The sequence below is a fragment of the Pseudophryne corroboree genome, chromosome 6 (assembly GCF_028390025.1).
Source record: "Pseudophryne corroboree isolate aPseCor3 chromosome 6, aPseCor3.hap2, whole genome shotgun sequence".
In the NCBI taxonomy this organism is placed as follows: Eukaryota; Metazoa; Chordata; class Amphibia; order Anura; family Myobatrachidae; genus Pseudophryne; species Pseudophryne corroboree.
In genome coordinates, this window is record NC_086449.1 from 193085678 (window position 1) to 193107329 (window position 21652).

At 47.3% G+C, this 21652-nt stretch overlaps 1 non-coding gene across 1 annotated transcript; it reads left to right on the forward strand.

The window, feature by feature from the left end:
• Window positions 1-310: 310 nt before the first annotated feature.
• On the forward strand, window positions 311-493 carry LOC134938174 (U2 spliceosomal RNA). The gene has a single exon (XR_010180796.1). It is a non-coding gene; the product is annotated as a U2 spliceosomal RNA (small nuclear RNA).
• The last annotated feature ends 21159 nt before the right edge of the window (window positions 494-21652 follow it).

A 21652-nucleotide genomic window follows, 5' to 3' on the forward strand; every position in this document is an offset into this window, starting at 1 on the left:
ATACTTCAGACTCTCCTACACATCCAATTTCCTTGGGTGTCCAGTTGTCCCTGATTTTCCAACATATACCTTAAACCATAGCATTACTTTTTCAAGCCCCTGTTTGATTCCTGAGCTTGGTACTGGATCATTCGGTATCTTCTTGCAGTCAGCCTGTGGTTGTTACCATAACAGCTGGAGCATTTTCGTTCCAGGATCCTGCAGCACAGTGTTCTCCTGTGGCTTTCTCTTCCCTCTGATTCCGGTCAGTCCAGGAAGGAGTAATATGCTGGTCTTCGACTAGATTTGCTTATACACTTGGTACCAGCCCATCACTTCTGTGTCCTTTGGCTAAGCTCGGGTGTAGTATCTGTTCTTATCAGTTTTACTATCTGATATGCCCCCTCTCAAGGGCCTATTTATTAAAGGGAATTTTAGAATAGGGAGAAAAGCTTTCTCTTTCCACTCTACACCTTGACCTGGTATTGCTGTACTTCCAGGACCGGTACACAATGCTTATTTGTGTTGGACTCCATAGTCTTGGTGGATCTCCACGATGGTCCTGATAGACAGGTCTTTTGTGAGAGGTAGGTGTCAGGGCTTTAGTGCTCTTTCCTGTCGCTTTCCCTCCCTCAAGGGTCAGGCTACGATTCACATGCTTATGGCACTTGGCCACTACTGGCTCCCGCCTTCCACTCTTCTCAACCATTGTGTTTTCTGTTTGTCGGCTGACTACTGTATGCATTTTCATTTTCTCTGGACATGGTTAGCCCCCTTCTCGTGTCACTCATACTGTTTCTATGAGCACATCGGATTCCTTGGTTGTGCTTTCTCATTTACCCAGCCGAAGCTGGTATTCTCCTCAGGTGTTCCCCATAGGATGTCTCTTCGCTGGTCTGTTTTCCCATGTTCTGACTTTGCTCATTCTGGGCATTCCAGGGGGCCCTGGTGGGCTGCCAGGTGGAATGCTTCCACTTCTTAATTTTTCTCTGTTTCTTTTTGGTCCATGGTTCTTAATTGGTCTGTTCTTGGGCCCATAGTTGGCTAAGGTTTTTTCTGTTACCTTCTTGCTTAATGCAGTTCCCAGGTTCAGCTCGCCCTGTTCTCAGGGGTGTTGGATACATCCCTGTCTGTTGGTCAGGGTCTAGCATATATTTCCTTGATGACCACTGTCTGCATCCTTCTGACCACTGTTTAGTTTGGTCGTAGGGGGTTCTGTGATGTGTCTGCGCCTTCCCACCCGGAAGGTTAACTTTGGGACATCCCCTTTGTCTATATGCTCCAGTGTCCCCTAGTGGATGAAAGAGAAAATAGGATTTTGGTACTTACCGATAAATCCTTTTCTTTGATTCCATATGGGACACTGGACGCCCTCCTGGCGCTGTTCCTTACAGTCGTATTCCCTAGTCATTGCAGTTGGTTGTCTGCTGCATCTTAGTCATTGCAGCTTTTCTTGTTGGTCAGTTTTTGGACTTTTTGTTTAGTTGTTTCCTCCTTTCTCCTTTCTCTCCTTCCTCTGTTGTCTCTGCTCTCCGTCTCCTCTCGGATCGGTTTATCTAAACTGGACTTGGAGGGATATAGAGAGGGAGGAGCCAGCTACACTTTCTGAAAAAAGTTAAAGTGCCAAGGCTCCAATTATACACTCGTCTATACCCCATTGTCTATATGCTCCAGTGTCCCCTATGGAATTGGAGAAAGGGATTTATTGGTAAGTACCAAAATCCTATTTTCCTACATTTCAGAAGAAGGGGGGCTGGCCTCCCTACATTTGGCCATGCCCCACTCAATTACCTGGGCCTGGCAGTGCTGTTGGTACTCCAGAGTGCAGACACTAGTCTCTTGGAGCAGTCCGGAGTGACGTAAACAGGGGACCTCCTATGTGGCCATGCTCCACTGGACTGATATGAATGACTGAAATAGTCTCTAAAAAGCGATGAATAATATGCATATGTGCACAAGTTACTACCCGCATTTTGTTTTTCTTTTGTTGGTGGGTCCAAAGCATATTTTTGCACCTGGACCCATCACTCCCTAGTTCTGCCTCTATGAAAGATTCTCTATACGCAACCACTATCCACAACATGCCCACAAGAGAGACCATCTCCATGTTTCAATTAAGCTTTCATTAAGGCACCTACCTCTCACTCCCAGGAAAGCCCAATACATTTTCAACACATTTCTGAGACTGTCTCCAACATTTGTGTGCACTCTATTTGGATGCATGCACAGTGCTACTTAGATGCATGCACTGTGTCTGACATTGCTGCTGCATCTGCCTCAGAATCAAGCACACTGTACTCGTATAAATTTGTCTATGCCTTTTTCTTGGGAACACTGCCATCTAGTGGACAACTGGAATTATTCAGAATAACAGTCATTTTACAGGATGGATTTTTACAGTTTGATCATACCTCCCAACTTTTGTGTGAAGAGAGTCAGGACCATCTCCCAACTTTCCCTGGGTCCGTGGGACACTGCGACCCGCGGATGGGACAGCAGGACAGTATCTGAATAGCAGGAACTTCCCGCTGGAATCGGGACAGTTTGGAAGTATGTTTTTTGTTTTTTATTAATATTGATTTTTATTGAGGGTTTACGATGATACAGAGAATAAGGGAAGGGTACAGAAAAAAGAAAAGGGTGGAAGGGAACAGGAATGAGGTTACACGCATGTTAATATGACATTTTTCAAAGTACCATGGTCCATTTTAGAAATTAGTAGAATAAACAAAACAGGCATCCAGAATGAACAAAAATATAGAGTACAGGTTTATGGTGTAGAAAAAGAAAAAATATTGTGTACAGACTTTTTAAATAGGGTGGTGATCGGCGTACACAAAGAGCCTGAAAGTAGGCTGTATTATAGATACTTAATTGGGTGAGTCTAGAGCAGGCATGTCCAAAGTCTGGCCAGGGGGCCAATTGCGGCCCGTGCTCACATTTCCACTGGCCTGCAACCTGCCCTGCTTGTTTATTACTGATCGCCACACTGCACCGCGCTGTCTCTCAGGCACACTGCCTTTGCAGACCGCTGCACCACGCCACACTGACACTTCCTGCCCGTTGCTATCAGCCATGCTACACGGTGACTAACAGCTATCTTCCCCTCCTCTGCTTGCAGACTATAGGCTGGTCTGCTGAGGGCTGGGGTTGCCTCTCCTGTTGAGAGTCTTGAGACAAACCCAGCCCTCCTGTGTGTATGAATCTATAAAAGGAGACACCAGGGAGGATCATCACGGTGGCCATCTTTACTGCAGCTTCGCAATAGTGTGCAGTGATCAGCGGTCTCAATAAGTTCAGTGCTTCACGCCCTCATAGGTGTTCTGGGCTAAAGCATTTTCACTTGTAAGTAGTTCTTCAATGTTTATATGGCACCACTGCTGGGGGCATATAATGTGTATCTGGCAGCACTGCTGGGGGCATATGTGTATCTGGCAGCACTGCTGGGGGCATATGTGTATCTGGCAGCACTGGGGGCATTTGTGTATCTGGCAGCATTGCTGGGGCATTTGTGTATCTGGCAGCATTGCTGGGTGGCATTTGTGTATCTGGCAGCATTGCTGGGTGGCATTTGTGTATCTGGCAGCACTTCTGGGGGCATTTGTGTATCTGATCGGCCCCCACACATTTTCACCTCACCAAATCTGGCCCTCTTTGCAAAAAGTTTGGACACCCCTGGTCTAGAGAAAAGGTATAAATCAATTGTCACATGAGATGCAAGACTCCTATAGGTACTCCAAGGATACCAACGCAGGAAGGGGGAGGAGTCTGAAGAGTAATATACTGCTCCAGCTGTTTCAAACTGGTAGTGGGAATGAACTGCATTTTCAATAGCATCTAGGGACGGAACTATTGGTGTGCGCTAGTGACGAGCGATTAATATCTTTGTTGATATAAGGATATGACCCATTATATACCGATCACTTGGAGAAAGATCGCCACAGTATATGTGGAAGATAGCCAGTTTAGGATGTGGTGCTACATAGAATCCCAGAACTCTGGAACTAAGGGAAAATACAGATTTCCAAAGATTAATAATTGCAGGACAAGACCAGAAAACATGAAGTAGGGTTCCCACACTGCCACAGTTACGCCAACATAGATTAGGTAGAGGGTTTCATTGCATGTAACCGCTCTGGTGTAAAATATAAGCAATGTAAAAGTTTATAGAATAATTCTATATGAGACATATACCTTGAAAGACGAAAACATGTTTGAAAAACTACTCCCCACTCCTCCTCTGGAATTGTACACGCAAGGTCAGCCTCCCATTTCTCCTGAAAGGAGAGTTTCTGTGGGGTTTGGGAATTGTTAACAAAGTTGTACTACCTGGTGGTTATACCCGCTCTACTGTCTTTTTTAGTTATTGGTTCACGGATATACTTAGGAATTGGGGATATTCTGTGAGGGGACAGTATGGTTTCCATCAGCCAATGTCTCAATTGTAGAAATTTATAAAACTCCTTACGTTATAAGGAGAATTGTGATTGAATTTGAGTGAACAATAGACGAGGGCTTGCCACAGTGACCTCATTGAGAGATAAAATCCTTTGAGACATCCAAGAATCAAACCGCAGATCTGGAATGAGGCAAGCTAGTCCCTGTAATGTAAAATCAGAGGATGATAGGGAGATATTGTCCAATTTGGGCACCAATTCCAGCCATGCCTTTCCCTCATTTGCATGTAGCCGCAAAATATTACTTAGAGGGAATGGGGACAGCATATCTAGTTCTAACTGGACCCACCATTTAGGATTATCTTGGATATACCATGCACCTATCTGGGACAGGATACAAGCTAATTGATAAGAGTGCAGCTCTGGATACGTCAAACCTCCCTCTGTTTTAGAACGAGACATCGTCTTTCATGCCAGTCTCGGGTTTTTTATCTCGCCAAACATATTTGGTGAAAACAGATTTGAAATTGGACAATTAATAGTTGGGTAGGAGAATAGGGATAGTTCTGAATAGATAAATAAGCTTGGGAAGAATCAGCATTTTTAAGTCGCAATTCATCCCATCCATGACACATGTTCCATCATCCAATCAGAAGTCAGGTGTGTAATCTTCCGTAAAAGAGGGGGGTAATTTGCTAATATGAGATCGGTCACTTTTGGGGTAATCTGAACACCCAGATATTTAAGGCTTTTATTCTGCCATGCGTATGTATATAAAGCTTTCAGGGAGTGTAAAAGGGTTGTGGGAAAGTTAACGGGGATGGCTTTTGTTTTGGTGTTATTTAGCTCATAATAGGATACCTTGGAGTAGTCTTCCAAGACATCGTGTAGATATTGTAATGGATGGGGTGGATCGACTAATGTAAGAAGGACATCGTCCGCAAATAGGCAGACCTTTTATGATCTGACGAAAAGGTCTGGGCCTTTTATTGACTCAGTGGATCTTATTTTCTCAGCTAAAGGTTCAATCGCAAAGGCAAAAACTAGAGTAGATAAGGGGCAGCCTTGGCAAGTACCGTTTGTTATCTGGAAAGTCGCTGAAAGTATACCATTCACTAACACAGGGGCTGTCGATTTAGAGTACAATGCAAGTATAGAGGTCAGCGCTTTCCCCTGAAAACCAAATTTACGTAGTACCACCTGAAGATAACCCCAATGAAGTCGGTCGAATGCCTTCTCTGCATCTAAGGAAAGTAGTAATAGAGGTACATCCGAGGCGGAGAAGGCATCCAGAACATTGATGACCTTCCTGGTATTATCTGAGGACTGTGTACCTGGCACAAATCCCACCTAGTCTTGGTGGATGAGAAACGGAAGCAAGGTGTTGATTCTGTTAGCGATAAGCTTTGCATAAATTTTCACATCTGTATTTAAAATAGCAATTGGGCGGTAGCTGGACATGAGAGTAGGGTTTAGGGAAGGTGACTATTCTTGCTTCTAACATCTCTGCTGGAAAAAAACCCACTAGAGGAGGCATGGTTATAGACCGACGCCCAAGTAGGGATCAGGGAGTCTTTATAGCATTTGTAGAATCTATTAGTATACCCGTCAGGGCCTGAGGCTTTGTCTAATGGGAGGGAGTCTATCACAGATCAAATTTCTTCATGAGACCATGAGTGCTCAAGGGTGCGGAGGGTGTCTGGGTCTATGGAAGGGATATTCATTTCTTTCAAGAATGCTTCGATAGATTCGGTCATAGGCTGTGGAGTTGATGAATCACCCTTTAAGTTATAGAGCGTTGAATAGTCAGCAATAGCTGAGGGGTCTGTCACCTTAATATGGTGTAAATTGATAATTGCTTTCACCCGTTCCTTTGCACGTTTCCCTCTTAATTTCCTAGCAAGCATCTTGCCTGCTCTGTCTCCTTGTACATACATAACATAATTTCTGTTTTCATTTGAAAAGGTTCGCATGTACTGTACCTCTTTCAAGGATAATGCATTTAACTCATCCCGTATGTTAAGAAGCTCACAATAAAAAATTTTGCTAGATGGGGAGACTTTAAGTTGACCCTCCAAGTGTTAGGCGCCGGGGTCCGCGATGTCCTCGCGGCCCGGTGCCTAGCAACTAGGGACGCCAAGCGTGCTAGCCGCCGGGTCCCTAGCAACGCTGGGACGCCGTGCGTGCGTAGCCGCCGGCTCCCTAGCAACGCAGGGACACCGGGCGCGATGAGCCGCCTGGACCCTAGCAATGGGGACGCCACGGGCGGACCGCGTTCCCCGTTGCAGGGTCAATTTAGTACACACACACACACTTATCTTCTGGGCGTGCAGCAGGGCAGCTGCACAGCATTTAGGGCAATCGGACTCTGAACATCTGATTGGAGGACTACTTGTTAAATACTTTCTCAGTGCTTCACACAGACGCCGGTAATAGCTTCCTGCATGCTGCTTAGGTTTGCTGAACGTCTGTTCCAGTGCTGCTGTGTCCGGTCATTCCTGTCCTCAGAGTTCCTGAATCTTGGAGTTGTCATCTCATCCCAAGAAGTCTTCTGGTCCTCTATTGTCCGCCACGGTCGCCAGAGAATCTCGTGTGGTGTTCGTGAGTTGCGGCTCTGCCGTGTGCTGCGGCTCAGCCCGCTTTATTTTGTATTCTGTTTCGGAGCATTTGCGGAGGGTTCCGCTTCCACAAGTCCTCTCCGGAACTCGGCGGTGCCGGGTAGGAGAGTGCACAAGTGGATATTTTGGTTGTCCTTTTCCCTGGCGGTTTTCCGCACATATTCTAGTTTTAAGTTAGCTTGTAGCCCCTGGCTTTGTTGCTGAGTTAGAGGGCCCCCTGTTATCACCCTGTCTCGGATTTCCCTTTGTCTCCCATTAAGACCTGAGGGGGCATCGGAGTTGGGCAGACGTAATCCGCCCTTCAAACGCGGCTGCCATGGGCTCAAGCAACCATAGTCTCGCAAGGGATTTCTGACAGCACGGGCGAGACAACGGAGTTAGGGTGCCAGGGGCTATTTTCCATTCCCGCTCCCTTTCCCAGCATTACGTTCCAGTGCTCAGGTCCTTGTTATAAGATCTCCTCAGACCAGAGTGCTGGAATCATAACATTATTACCGGCCATACCAAAACTTAAAATTAAACGGGGTTTAATTTTTTCTCATTCTGTTTTTGTGAGAGTTTATCGGCCTCATGAATCCGACAGGTTTAGGGCCAAATCCCGGTCAGCTCTTAGTCAACCAGATTCAAGAACTTACTCAGATGGTTCAGGATCTTTCTCTTCGGGTGAGATCGCAGGAAGATCTTTTGCGAGCCTCCCCGAAGGTAGTCCCTGAACCAAAGATGCATTTGCCCGACCGTTTTTCCGGTGATAGAAAATAATTTTTTAATTTTAAAGAATCCTGTAAACTTTATTTTCGTTTAAGACCTACATCCTCTGGTAATGAATCTCAGCGGGTTGGGATTATTATTTCTTTACTCCAGGGGGGTCCTCAGACCTGGGTATTTGGTTTAAGAGCAGAGGATCCTGCATTGTTATCTGTAGACGACTTTTTTAAGTCTTTAGGGCTCTTGTATGATGACCCATATAGAGAGGCGTCCGCTGAGAGTCAGCTGCGCGCTCTCAAACAAGGTAGAAATCCTGCGGAGGTTTATTGTACCGAGTTTCGCCGTTGGTCGAACGACTGTGGCTGGAATGACCCGGCCCTGCGCAGTCAGTTTTGCCTCGGTTTATCTGAATTTATTAAAGACAGTCTCCTCCAGTATCCCGCTCCTGAGACTCTCGATAAACTCATGGAGCTTGCTATAAAGATTGATCGTCGTCTCCGAGAGTGGAGGGCTGAAAGAGGAACATCTGTAAGGTCTAGTCCTTGTGTATATTCCTTTCCAGAGGACGTCGAGGAGCCCATGCAGATGGGTCTCTCCCGGCTGTCTCCTGAGGAAAAAACCAGAAGACAAAATTCCGGTCTTTGTCTATACTGTGGTGGTAAGGGACATTTTGCTCGTAATTGCCCGAACAAGTCGGGAAACGCTTTGACCAGGTGAATTGTGAGGGGGTTCACTTAGGTCTGCAGCTTATCTCCTCGAACAACTCTCTTTTAGTCCATGTTAAGGTTTCCTTTGGCAGCCTCAGTTCTTTGGTGTCGGCTTTTGTCGACAGTGGAGCTGCAGGAAACGTTATGGATTTAACTTGGGCTAAGGCCTTAGGCATCCCACAGTTATCATTAGATAGATGTATCACCATGCACGGCTTAGATGGGGGTCCGCTTTCCAATGGGGTAATTACTCACCGTACACCTCCAGTAGTACTTACAGTAGGAGCCTTACATTCCGAAGATATTGAATTCTACCTTACACATTGCCCGGCAGTTCCTGTTGTTCTGGGTCACCCTTGGCTTGCCTTTCATAATCCCACCATTGATTGGCGGTCCGGGGAGATTTCCCAGTGGGGTACATTTTGTGCTAAGGAATGTATTTCGTATCCAGTCAGAGTTGCAGCAATCGTTCCAGAGCTCATTCCTGTGGAATACCAAGAGTTTGCCGATGTCTTCTCCAAAGGCAATGCGGACATTCTGCCTCCCCATCGGCCTTATGATTGTGCAATTGAGCTAGTTCCAGGTGCCACTTTGCCTAAGGGGAGATTTATATGCCTTGTCCGGGCCAGAAACTACGGCCATGAATAATTATATTCAGGAAAGCCTAGAGAAGGGATTTATTAGACCATCAAAATCTCCTTTAAGTGCAGGTTTTTTCTTTGTGGAGAAAAAAGATGGCTCGCTTAGACCATGCATTGACTTTAGGGCCCTGAATAAGATTGTCACGATCCGGGTATCTGGACGCCATTACTTACCCTTCAGATGCCTCCTAAGGCGGGCTCAGCGTTCCAGGACCGGATTCCGCTGTTCCTGAGTTTCCACATACAGAGTGGTCTTTTCATCAGCCGCGGCCTCCGCTGTGCCCGCGTGGTTAAATGTGCATCTATCAGCCTGGCGTCTCCTGTCTCCGGTGGCCGGCGCCGCCATTACTGTTTCCCAGACCACATGGATTACAAACCAAACTTCCCTCCAAGTGTCTGCATGGGCGCAGCCATCTTGGATTCTGTCATCTGATCATTTCCACCAATCTGCTGTCTGTGTTGTTGATTTGCATAATTGCCTAGCCAACCCCTTCCTTGCTGCAGGTATAAGTAAGCTGTACCTGAGCAAGGAAGACGTCAGTGCTTTGGTTGTCAAACCTAGTTCCTGTTTGTCTCTCTTCTATGATTGTCTTCCAGGTTCCAGCTCCTGTCTCAAGACTTCCACCATAGAGACCCGCACCAGCATTCCACCTGCGGTGTAGCCTGACTCTCCAATCCATTGTGGATTCATCTGTTTCCAGCTACAACACTACCTGCTTCCAGCCTCAGCTTCCAGCAGAGTACAGCTTCCCTTAAAGGGCCGGTGTCCTTTCTACACTTTACCACTCTCCACCGGAATTATTATTTCTCCGCTCTCAAGTTCTACATTTCAGTTCACATTTCATCGCTCCCAAAGTTCATTTATTATTTAACTGGTTCCAGCCAGTATCCACTCCGTGCTGACAACAGTCTGGTTCCAGCCAGTATCCACAGCAGCTGTTTTACCTTCAGCAACCCAGCTCTTCCTGGAACACCAGCTGGTATAATCCTGGGTTATCTCCATTGCTACAGCCGGGCCTGGTAAGGACTTTCCATCTAGAAGATCATAAGAACTATCTCACACTACCAGTGCCCTGTGGCTCCTGCCATGCTGTAGTACTCAGGAACTGTATTTATTCTTTGCTGACTTTTACGTTTTCTTTTATTGCTGCTGTGATGCGGAGTTGTCATAATAAACATCATTGACTTTTATCTAAGTTGTCGTGGTCACGCCTTCGGGCAGTTATTATTCATGTTACTTACATGTCCAGGGGTCTGATACAACCTCCCAGGTTCCGGTACATCTCAGCCCCTACAACTGAGGCTGCCTCCCGTCAGCTCAGGCCCTCAGTTGTGACAGTAAGCACTGACCTAATGAATCCAGCCGGAGACCAGGATCAAGCGGCCAGGCCGATGCAAGAACTGGCAGCCCGACTAGAACATCAGGAGGCTGCACAGGGCCACATCATCCGCTGTCTCCAGGATCTCTCTACTCGGCTGGATGGGATTCAGACAACTCTCCGTGGATCAGGCGCGTCTGGTGCGTCAACCACAGTGACTCCAGCTATAACCCCACCCACCTTACCCATTCCTGCTCCACGTCTTCATCTTCCAACGCCAGCAAAATTTGACGGATCTCCAAGATTCTGCAGGGGATTTCTCAACCAGTGTGAGATTCAGTTTGAGCTACAACCTGGCAATTTCCCCAGTGACCGTACAAAAATTGCCTACATTATTTCTCTTCTCAGTGGCTCAGCCCTCGATTGGGCATCACCGTTATGGGAGAGGTCCGACACCCTGCTATCTTCTTACACTGCATTCGTGTCAACATTCAGGCGCATCTTCGACGAGCCAGGCCGGGTAACTTCAGCTTCGTCTGAGATTCTCCGTTTACGCCAGGGATCACGTACTGTAGGACAATATCTTATACAGTTCCAGATCCTGGCATCCGAACTGGCATGGAACGACGAGGCCCTGTATGCTGCATTCTGGCATGGTTTATCCGAGCGTATTAAAGATGAGTTAGCTACCAGAGACTTACCCTCCAAGTTAGATGAGTTAATCTCACTTTGTACGAAAGTTGACTTACGTTTCAGAGAGAGAGCAACTGAGCGTGGAAGATCATCTGCTCCAAAATCTTCTGCTCCTCCTCCTCGCCAACTGTCACCAACTAAAGATGAACCCATGCAAATTGGCCGTTCCCGTTTAACTCCTGCTGAGCGCCGAAGACGTCTCTCCGAGTTTCTCTGTTTGTACTGTGCAGCTCCGTCTCACACCATTAATGCCTGTCCCAAACGTCCGGGAAACTCCAAATCCTAGCTCGCCAAGGAGAGGGCCGGCTAGGAGTAATGATCTCCTCTCCATCTCTTCAAGATTGTAACCTCCCAGTCTCGCTTCAAGTTGCTCAACGTTATCAGAACGTCATTGCCCTCCTGGATTCCGGAGCAGCTGGGAACTTTATTACTGAAGCCTATGTTAAACGGTGGTCCCTACCCACCGAGAGACTTCCTTCGTCCTTTTCCTTAACTGCTGTGGATGGCAGTAAAATTTTTGATACAGTTATTTCTCTAAGGACTCTACCAGTTCGTCTGAGAGTGGGAGTTCTTCATTCCGAACTTATTTCATTTTTAGTGATTCCAAGAGCCACACATCCTGTGGTCCTGGGCCTTCCATGGCTCCGTCTTCACAATCCTACAATTGATTGGACGACTACGCAAATCCTGGCATGGGGTTCCTCCTGTACTAAGACATGTTTGTTTAAAGTGTTGCCTGTCTGTTCTTCCTCCCCCAGGTCGTCTGATGTTCCACCTCCTCCATATCAAGATTTCACGGATGTGTTCAGTGAAGCTTCTGCTAATATCCTTCCTCCTCATAGAGAATGGGACTGCCCGATTGATCTCGTTCCAGGGAAGGTTCCACCTCGAGGCCGAACTTATCCGTTGTCTCTCCCCGAGACACATTCTATGGAGGAATACATTAAAGAGAACCTAGCAAAGGGGTTCATTCGACCTTCTTCTTCTCCAGCCGGCGCAGGCTTCTTTTTTGTAAAGAAGAAAGATGGTGGTCTGCGGCCGTGCATCGACTACAGAGGTTTGAACGACATTACCATCAAGAACCGCTATCCTTTACCCCTGATTACTGAGCTCTTTGACAGAGTTAGCGGAGCTACCATCTTTACAAAGCTGGACCTGAGAGGTGCATACAATCTCATCCGGATCCGTGAGGGTGACGAGTGGAAGACCGCATTTAACACCCGTGACGGACATTATGAGTACCTCGTCATGCCCTTCGGATTGAGCAATGCTCCAGCTGTCTTCCAGCATTTCGTCAATGAGATCTTCAGAGACATTCTATACCGTCATGTCGTGGTCTATCTAGATGATATCCTCATTTTTGCCAACGATTTAGAGGAACATCGTTTCTGGGTAAAGGAGGTTCTGTCCCGTCTCCGTGTCAATCATCTCTACTGCAAATTAGAGAAATGCGTCTTTGAAGTCAAGTCCATTCCATTTCTAGGGTACATTGTGTCCGGTTCCGGACTAGAGATGGATCCTGAGAAACTACAAGCAATCCAGAATTGGCCGGTACCCTTAACCCTCAAAGGGGTCCAGAGGTTCTTAGGGTTCGCCAATTATTACCGAAAGTTTATACGAGACTTTTCCACCATTGTGGCGCCTATTACTGCTTTCACCAAGAAGGGTGCTAACCCGTCCAAGTGGTCTGAAGAAGCCATGCAAGCTTTTCATCTTTTAAAACAGAGGTTCATCTCTGCACCTGTCCTGAAACAGCCTGACATCGACTCTCCTTTCATCTTAGAGGTGGATGCCTCCTCCGTTGGAGTAGGAGCGGTGTTATCTCAGAGGGCTAAAGATGGTCATTTACATCCTTGCAGTTTCTTCTCACGGAAGTTCTCCCCAGCGGAGCGCAACTATGCCATTGGCGACCAGGAGTTGCTAGCCATCAAGCTCGCTCTAGAGGAGTGGAGATATCTGTTGGAGGGAGCTTCTCATTCAATCACCATCCTTACAGACCACAAGAACCTTCTATATCTAAAAGGCGCACAATGTCTCAACCCTCGTCAGGCCAGATGGGCACTTTTCTTTTCCAGGTTCGACTTTAAACTCCAGTTCTGTCCGGGCTCTCAGAATCGCAAGGCCGATGCCCTTTCCCGCTCATGGGAGCAAGAAAATGAGTCAGAGTCTTCAGACAAGCATCCTATTATAAATCCGTTGGCATTCTCCACGGTAGGGATGGACTCTACGCCCCCATCAGGGAAAAGTTTTGTGAAGCCGACACTAAGGAAGAAGCTCATGCATTGGGCCCATGCTTCCCGTTTTGCCGGACATACAGGTATCCAAAAAACCCTGGAGTTTATCTCTAGGTCCTATTGGTGGCCAACTCTGAAAAAGGACGTTTTGGAGTTTATTGCATCTTGCCCAAAGTGTGCTCAACATAAAGTATCCCGCCAGTCGCCTGCGGGGCAACTGGTTCCACTATCTGTTCCCCGTCGACCATGGACCCATTTGTCGATGGATTTTATTACAGATTTGCCCATGTGCAACAAGTTCAATACCATCTGGGTGGTAGTTGACCGGTTCACCAAGATGGCACACTTCATTCCTCTCACCGGTCTTCCGTCAGCTTCCAAGTTGGCTCAAGTATTCATACAAGAGATCTTCTGACTCCACGGTCTTCCAGAAGAAATTATCTCAGATCGAGGAGTTCAATTCACAGCCAAATTCTGGCGAAGTTTATGTCAAGTCCTCCAAGTCAAGTTAAAGTTTTCCACGGCTTACCATCCTCAGACCAATGGTCAAACTGAGAGGGTGAATCAGGACTTGGAGGCCTTCCTCCGCATCTATGTGTCCTCCTCTCAAGATGACTGGGTTCAATTACTTCCCTGGGCCGAGTTCTGTCATAACAACCAGTATCATTCTTCATCTTCTTCAACACCATTCTTCACCAACTTTGGATTCCACCCTAAAGTCCCTGAGTTCCAACCGCTTCCAGCAACTTCTGTTCCCGCAGTGGATATCACCTTGCATCAGTTTGCCAATATCTGGAAGAGCGTACGATCAGCTCTGCTCAAGGCATCGTTCAGGTACAAGAAGTTTGCGGATAAGAAGCGTCGAGCAGTTCCTGCTCTCAAGGTGGGTGATCGGGTATGGTTATCCACGAAGAATTTGAGGTTAAGAGTTCCCAGTATGAAGTTTGCACCTCGCTACATCGGTCCTTTCAAAATTGATCAAGTCATCAATCCTGTTGCTTACAGACTCCAGTTACCTCCCTTCTTAAAAATACCCAGGACATTCCATGTTTCCCTGTTGAAACCGCTAATCTTGAATCGGTTTCATTCCTCACTTCCACCAACTCCGAAAGTCCAAACTCAACGAGGCGTTGAGTATGAAGTAGCCAAGATCCTGGACTCACGTCACCGTTACGGTCAACTTCAGTATCTCATTGACTGGAAGGGCTATGGTCCTGAAGAACGCTCTTGGACCAATGCCTCTGACGTCCATGCTCCTGCCTTGGTCCGAAATTTCCACGCAAAGTTTCCTTTAAAGCCTAAGAAGTGTCCTGGGGCCACTCCTAAAGGGGGGGGTGCTGTCACGATCCGGGTATCTGGACGCCATTACTTACCCTTCAGATGCCTCCTAAGGCGGGCTCAGCGTTCCAGGACCGGATTCCGCTGTTCCTGAGTTTCCACATACAGAGTGGTCTTTTCATCAGCCGCGGCCTCCGCTGTGCCCGCGTGGTTAAATGTGCATCTATCAGCCTGGCGTCTCCTGTCTCCGGTGGCCGGCGCCGCCATTACTGTTTCCCAGACCACATGGATTACAAACCAAACTTCCCTCCAAGTGTCTGCATGGGCGCAGCCATCTTGGATTCTGTCATCTGATCATTTCCACCAATCTGCTGTCTGTGTTGTTGATTTGCATAATTGCCTAGCCAACCCCTTCCTTGCTGCAGGTATAAGTAAGCTGTACCTGAGCAAGGAAGACGTCAGTGCTTTGGTTGTCAAACCTAGTTCCTGTTTGTCTCTCTTCTATGATTGTCTTCCAGGTTCCAGCTCCTGTCTCAAGACTTCCACCATAGAGACCCGCACCAGCATTCCACCTGCGGTGTAGCCTGACTCTCCAATCCATTGTGGATTCATCTGTTTCCAGCTACAACACTACCTGCTTCCAGCCTCAGCTTCCAGCAGAGTACAGCTTCCCTTAAAGGGCCGGTGTCCTTTCTACACTTTACCACTCTCCACCGGAATTATTATTTCTCCGCTCTCAAGTTCTACATTTCAGTTCACATTTCATCGCTCCCAAAGTTCATTTATTATTTAACTGGTTCCAGCCAGTATCCACTCCGTGCTGACAACAGTCTGGTTCCAGCCAGTATCCACAGCAGCTGTTTTACCTTCAGCAACCCAGCTCTTCCTGGAACACCAGCTGGTATAATCCTGGGTTATCTCCATTGCTACAGCCGGGCCTGGTAAGGACTTTCCATCTAGAAGATCATAAGAACTATCTCACACTACCAGTGCCCTGTGGCTCCTGCCATGCTGTAGTACTCAGGAACTGTATTTATTCTTTGCTGACTTTTACGTTTTCTTTTATTGCTGCTGTGATGCGGAGTTGTCATAATAAACATCATTGACTTTTATCTAAGTTGTCGTGGTCACGCCTTCGGGCAGTTATTATTCATGTTACTTACATGTCCAGGGGTCTGATACAACCTCCCAGGTTCCGGTACATCTCAGCCCCTACAACTGAGGCTGCCTCCCGTCAGCTCAGGCCCTCAGTTGTGACAAAGATCTCCGTTAAAAACACCTATCCTTTGCCGTTAATTTCTGTACTTTTTGATCAGTTACGTTCTGCTGTGATTTTTTCTAAAATTGACCTTAGAGGAGCTTACAACCTCATCCGAATTAAATCTGGGGATGAGTGGAAGACGGCTTTCAGCACTCAGTCGGGTCACTACGAATACCTGGTGATGCCGTTCGGCCTGTCTAATGCTCCGGCAGTTTTTCAAGACCTCATTAATGATGTTCTCCGTGACTTCCTAGGGAAATTCGTGGTCGTTTATTTAGACGACATCTTGATTTATTCTGAATCGATGGAACAACATGTTACCCAGGTGCGTCTGGTTCTTCAAAAGTTACGTGAGAATCATTTATATGCCAAGCTGGAAAAGTGTGATTTTCACGTCACGGAAGTATCTTTTTTAGGGTACATAATTTCTCCTCAGGGATTTTCCATGGAACCAAAGAAGCTCCAGGCCATCCTTAATTGGGCGCAACCCACTAATTTAAAAGCAATTCAGCGCTTTTTAGGGTTTGCGAATTATTATAGGAGGTTCATTCATTCTTTTTCTGACCTGGTTGCTCCCATAGTAGCTCTGACAAAAAAAGGAGCGGATCCTACCAACTGGTCGCATGAAGCTGAATTGTCCTTCCAGGCCTTGAAACAAGCCTTTGTCTTGGCTCCAGTCCTTAGACATCCTAATCCGGAATTGCCCTTTGTTGTGGAGGTTGATGCCTCAGAAGTTGGAGTGGGGGCTGTCCTTTCTCAAGAGGATCCGGAGTCTCTGGAGTTACATCCTTGTGCCTTTATGTTCAGGAAATTCTCCTCCGCTGAATCCAACTATGACGTTGGTAATCGGGAGTTACTGGCAGTGAAATGGGCTTTCGAGGAGTGGAGGCATTGGCTGGAGGGAGCTAAACATACTATTTCGGTTTTGACTGACCATAAGAACCTGCAATATATTGAATCAGCTAAACGGCTTAATGCTCGGCAGGCACGTTGGGCATTATTTTTTACTCGTTTCAGGTTTATAATCACTTTCAGGCCTGGTTCCAAGAATACAAAAGCTGATGCCCTGTCACGTAGCTTTCTTCCGGTTCACAATAGCAATCCTGTTGTTACCCCCATACTTCCGTCTTCGGTCATCCGGGCAGGCCTCACACAGGATTTATTTACCCAGTTAAACCAGCTTCAACACCAAGCTCCTAGACTTACTCCTGCTGGTCGTCTTTATGTCCCTGAATTTTTGAGAGCCACTGATTTAACTGAATTTCATGACAACAAAGTCTCAGGGCATCCGGGAATCACTAAGACATTGAAATTAGTCTCTCGCTCAGTGTGGTGGCCTAGTCTTTCTAAAGACGTTAAGGAATTCGTTCATTCATGCCAGGTTTGTGCACAGCATAAGGTTCCTCGTTCGTTGCCTATCGGGCAACTCATGCCTTTAGCTGTTCCTCTCAGGCCATGGTCTCATATTTCCATGGATTTTGTGGTTGACCTTCCCCTTTCAGCCGGATTCCGAGTCATTTGGGTGGTAGTGGACCGTTTTAGTAAAATGGCTCATTTTATTGCTCTTCCCCGATTGCCTTCTGCTCAAGGGTTGGCAGTTTTGTTCCTCCGCCATGTGTTCAGGCTTCATGGGTTGCCCACTGATATTGTTTCTGATCGGGGTCCACAATTCATCGCACAATTCTGGAAATGTTTTTGTGCCTCATTGAAGATGAAACTGTCTTTAACATCTGGTTACCACCCACAGTCTAACGGGCAAACCGAACGAGTCAACCAGTCATTAAAACAATATTTGCGTTTGTATTCAGCCAAACTCCAGAATGATTGGTCCGAGTTTCTCCCTTTGGCTGAATTTGCTTACAATAACTCTTGTCATTCCTCCACCAAAGAGTCTCCATTCTTTTCAGTTTTTGGTTTTCACCCCAGAGCCAATTCTTTTTTTTATCATTCTCCAGTCTCCTCGCTAACCTTGACCTCCCATCTCAGAGCAATTTGGAAAAAAGTGCACCTTGCTCTCAGAAAAGCGGCCTTCCGAGAGAAGAAATTTTCTGACAGGCTCCGACGTCCTTGCACTTTTAAGGTGGGAGATAAAGTGTGGTAGTCAACTCGCAACATCAGGCTTCGACAATCCTTGGCTAGACTGGGACCCAAATTTATTGGACCGTTTCTTATTATTAAGAAGGTCAACCCAGTTGCCTTTCGGCTACGTTTACCAAAATCTCTCAAGATTGGAAATACTTTTCACTGTTCCCTGTTGAAACAATACGTTTCTTCCAGTAGATTTCCTCGGAGGATCTCTCAGGGTAGATCTCCAGTGGATGTACAGGGACAACAGGAGTTTTTGGTAGAGAAAGTTCTTGATTCCAAATTGTCCCGGGGTCGGCTTTATTTTTTAATTAATTGGAAAGGCTATGGTCCGGAGGAAAGGTCTTGGGTCCTGGATAAGGTTCTTCATGCCCCTAGGCTCAAGAGGGCATTTTTTCGGGAATTTCCTCAGAAACCTGGCTTTAGGGGTTCCTTGACCCCTCCTCAAGGGGGGGGGGTACTGTTAGGCGCCGGGGTCCGCGATGTCCTCGCGGCCCGGCGCCTAGCAACTAGGGACGCCAAGCGTGCTAGCCGCCGGGTCCCTAGCAACGCTGGGACGCCGTGCGTGCGTAGCCGCCGGCTCCCTAGCAACGCAGGGACGCCGGGCGCGATGAGCCGCCTGGACCCTAGCAACGGGGACGCCACGGGCGGACCGCGTTCCCCATTGCAGGGTCAATTTAGTACACACACACTTATCTTCTGGGCGTGCAGCAGGGCAGCTGCACAGCATTTAGGGCAATCGGACTCTGAACATCTGATTGGAGGACTCCTTGTTAAATACTTTCTCAGTGCTTCACACAGACGCCGGTAATAGCTTCCTGCATGCTGCTTAGGTTTGCTGAACGTCTGTTCCAGTCCTGCTGTGTCCGGTCATTCCTGTCCTCAGAGTTCCTGAATCTTGGAGTTGTCATCTCATCCCAAGAAGTCTTCTGGTCCTCTATTGTCCGCCATGGTCGCCAGAGAATCTCGTGTGGTGTTCGTGAGTTACGGCTCTGCCGTGTGCTGCGGCTCAGCCCGCTTTATTTTGTATTCTGTTTCGGAGCATTTGCGGAGGGTTCCGCTTCCACAAGTCCTCTCCGGAACTTGGCGGTGCCGGGTAGGAGAGTGGACAAGTGGATATTTTGGTTGTCCTTTTCCCTGGCGGTTTTCCGCACATATTCTAGTTTTAAGTTAGCTTGTAGCCCCTGGCTTTGTTGCTGAGTTAGAGGGCCCCTTGTTATCACCCTGTCTCGGATTTCCCTTTGTCTCCCATTAAGACCTGAGGGGGCATCGGAGTTGGGCAGACGTAATCCGCCCTTCAAACGCGGCTGCCATGGGCTCAAGCAACCATAGTCTCGCAAGGGATTTCTGACAGCACGGGCGAGACAACGGAGTTAGGGCGCCAGGGGCTATTTTCCATTCCCGCTCCCTTTCCCAGCATTACGTTCCAGTGCTCAGGTCCTTGTTATAAGATCTCCTCAGACCAGAGTGCTGGAATCATAACACCAAGTCTGCAAAGGCGCGCTTCTAGTTCCGCTCAGTGTTTACGTGATGCTATGCGAATATGAGCCGCTGCCTGGATTGCAGCACCTCTGACCACTGCTTTGAGGACACACCAGTGGGTAAATAGGGAGGTATCAGCAGGGTAATTAGTGTTTAGTTACAGGGAAAGAGTTTGAGATATGGACTGCTTAGCTTCTAAGTTCGAGAGTAGGTGCTCGCCAAGGCGCCAGGGGCTAGGAGTGGTTCACTAGAGAGAGATCCCAACGTAAAGAGAGGGCTCAGTGATCAGACCAAGAAACTGGCTAGATACTGCTAAATCTATTCTCAAGAAGGACCTGTGGATTGAGGAAAAGAATGTATAGTCCCTGCAAGTCGGAATCTTAGCTCTCCAAATATCATCAAGTTCATATTCATGAAGAATATGCCTAAACGCATGGGAGTGATCACGTAACAGTATTGTATGGGATGCACGTTGGACTGAGGATCTGTCTACACCTGAGTCGAGGACCATATTAAAGTCCCCCAATATCAGCAGTGAACCTGAGCTACACGACTGAAAGATATTAAAGAACTGTCTTAAAAAGGGAATTTGTTTAGAGTTGGGAGCATAGAACAGCCAAAGTGATTGGTTTTTCATCTAGCTTACCTACTAAGATCAAATATCTGCCTTCTGGATCTGAGGCCTGTTTGGACAATGTAACATTGCAGGAGTTGGATAATAAAAATGTCCACTCCCGCTTTTTTGCTGGGACCATTAGCCATGTAGCAGTGTGGGAACCTGTTGTTCGTAAAAGAAGGTGGGGCAGTATGTATAAAATGGGTTTCCTGTAAAGCAACCACATGGGGCTTACATTTAGTGAAATGATGCAAGGCCAATCTTTGCTTGTTAGGCAAGTTCAAGCCTTTTATATTTAGTGACAGTACATTAACCATTAGGCATAACTGTCATGTTTAAATACAGAAAGGAGGATGACAAATTATATGTGATCTAAGGTGTGATTACCTGCAGGAATAATCACCAATAATGTTTTCAAGTGACTCTATATATATATAATTTTGTATTCTTTCAGCTTAGATGTGACAAAATGGCTGACAGGCAATGTCCTGCATTTAACCTCCATACATCCAGGCTGGGGAAGATCTGCAGACCATAAAGTTTGAGATGACATGTGCAATGACCAGACCAGGAGGTTATAAATACTGATAAGAGGGAGAATTGTATATTGTCCAAAATATAAATTATCTGTGGTCTGGGATCCTGACATGACCATTGTAAAGGGGGATTACATTACTACATCAAAAGCAGATATTTGCAAGCTCTGGACATTGAGGGCTGATAAGGCCACTTCGTTTGTTATGTCAACAGAGGGGCTGTAAACAGACCAGGGAAGTGTGTCCAAATGTCCTGACTGGAATGCAGGGATCCTATTTCCTGGCTAATGTCATAAACCTCACTTTCTTTGAAAGAGATTCATACAGAATGCCTTTGGGCTACACCCCTTGCCTGTTGCCAAGCACCAAGAGTGTAAAACTGGTGTATGGGTAGTCAGAGGTGTAGCAAGGTGTCATGGTGCCTGGAGCAAGGTATATTTCGCTGCCCCCCCTGTACTGAATTGGGGGCATGGCCACCAGGGCCGGTTCTAGACCTTGTGGCATCCAGGGTGAAAGTTTCCTTTGGCACCAGCTCCCCCACACCCACCCACAGGTCAAACACAGTGCATGTCAAAGGTGCGCAGCAAAAAATAGGTGTGGCTTCATAGGGAAGGGTCATGGCCCCCTGTAGTTATGGACCCAGTAGTTGTGCCCCCTGTAGCTGTGCCCCCATAGATTTGCCCCCAGTAGTTGTGCCCCCTGTAGATTTGCCCCCAGTAGATGTGCCCCTTGTAGCTGTGCCCCCTGTAGCTGTGCCCCTAGTAGGTGTGTCCCCAGTGGGTGTGCCTCCTGTAGCTGTGCCCAGAGTAATTGTGCACCTTGGTTTGTGCCCCCTGTAGATTTGCCCCCAGTAATTGTGCCCTCTGTAGATGTGCCCGGCGTAGTTGTGCCCCCTGTAGATTTGCTACCAGTAGTAGTGCCCCCTGTAGATTTGCCCAGAGTAGTTGTGCCCCCTGTAGATTTTCCCAGAGTTTTATGCCCCTGTAGCTGTGCCCCCTGTTAGTGCCGCAAACACAAAAGCTACCCGACTGCTGCTGGCCGCGTCTCTGCCCGTCCGTGCGTGTGATGCCTGACGTCACACACAAGTCACGGACCGGCGAG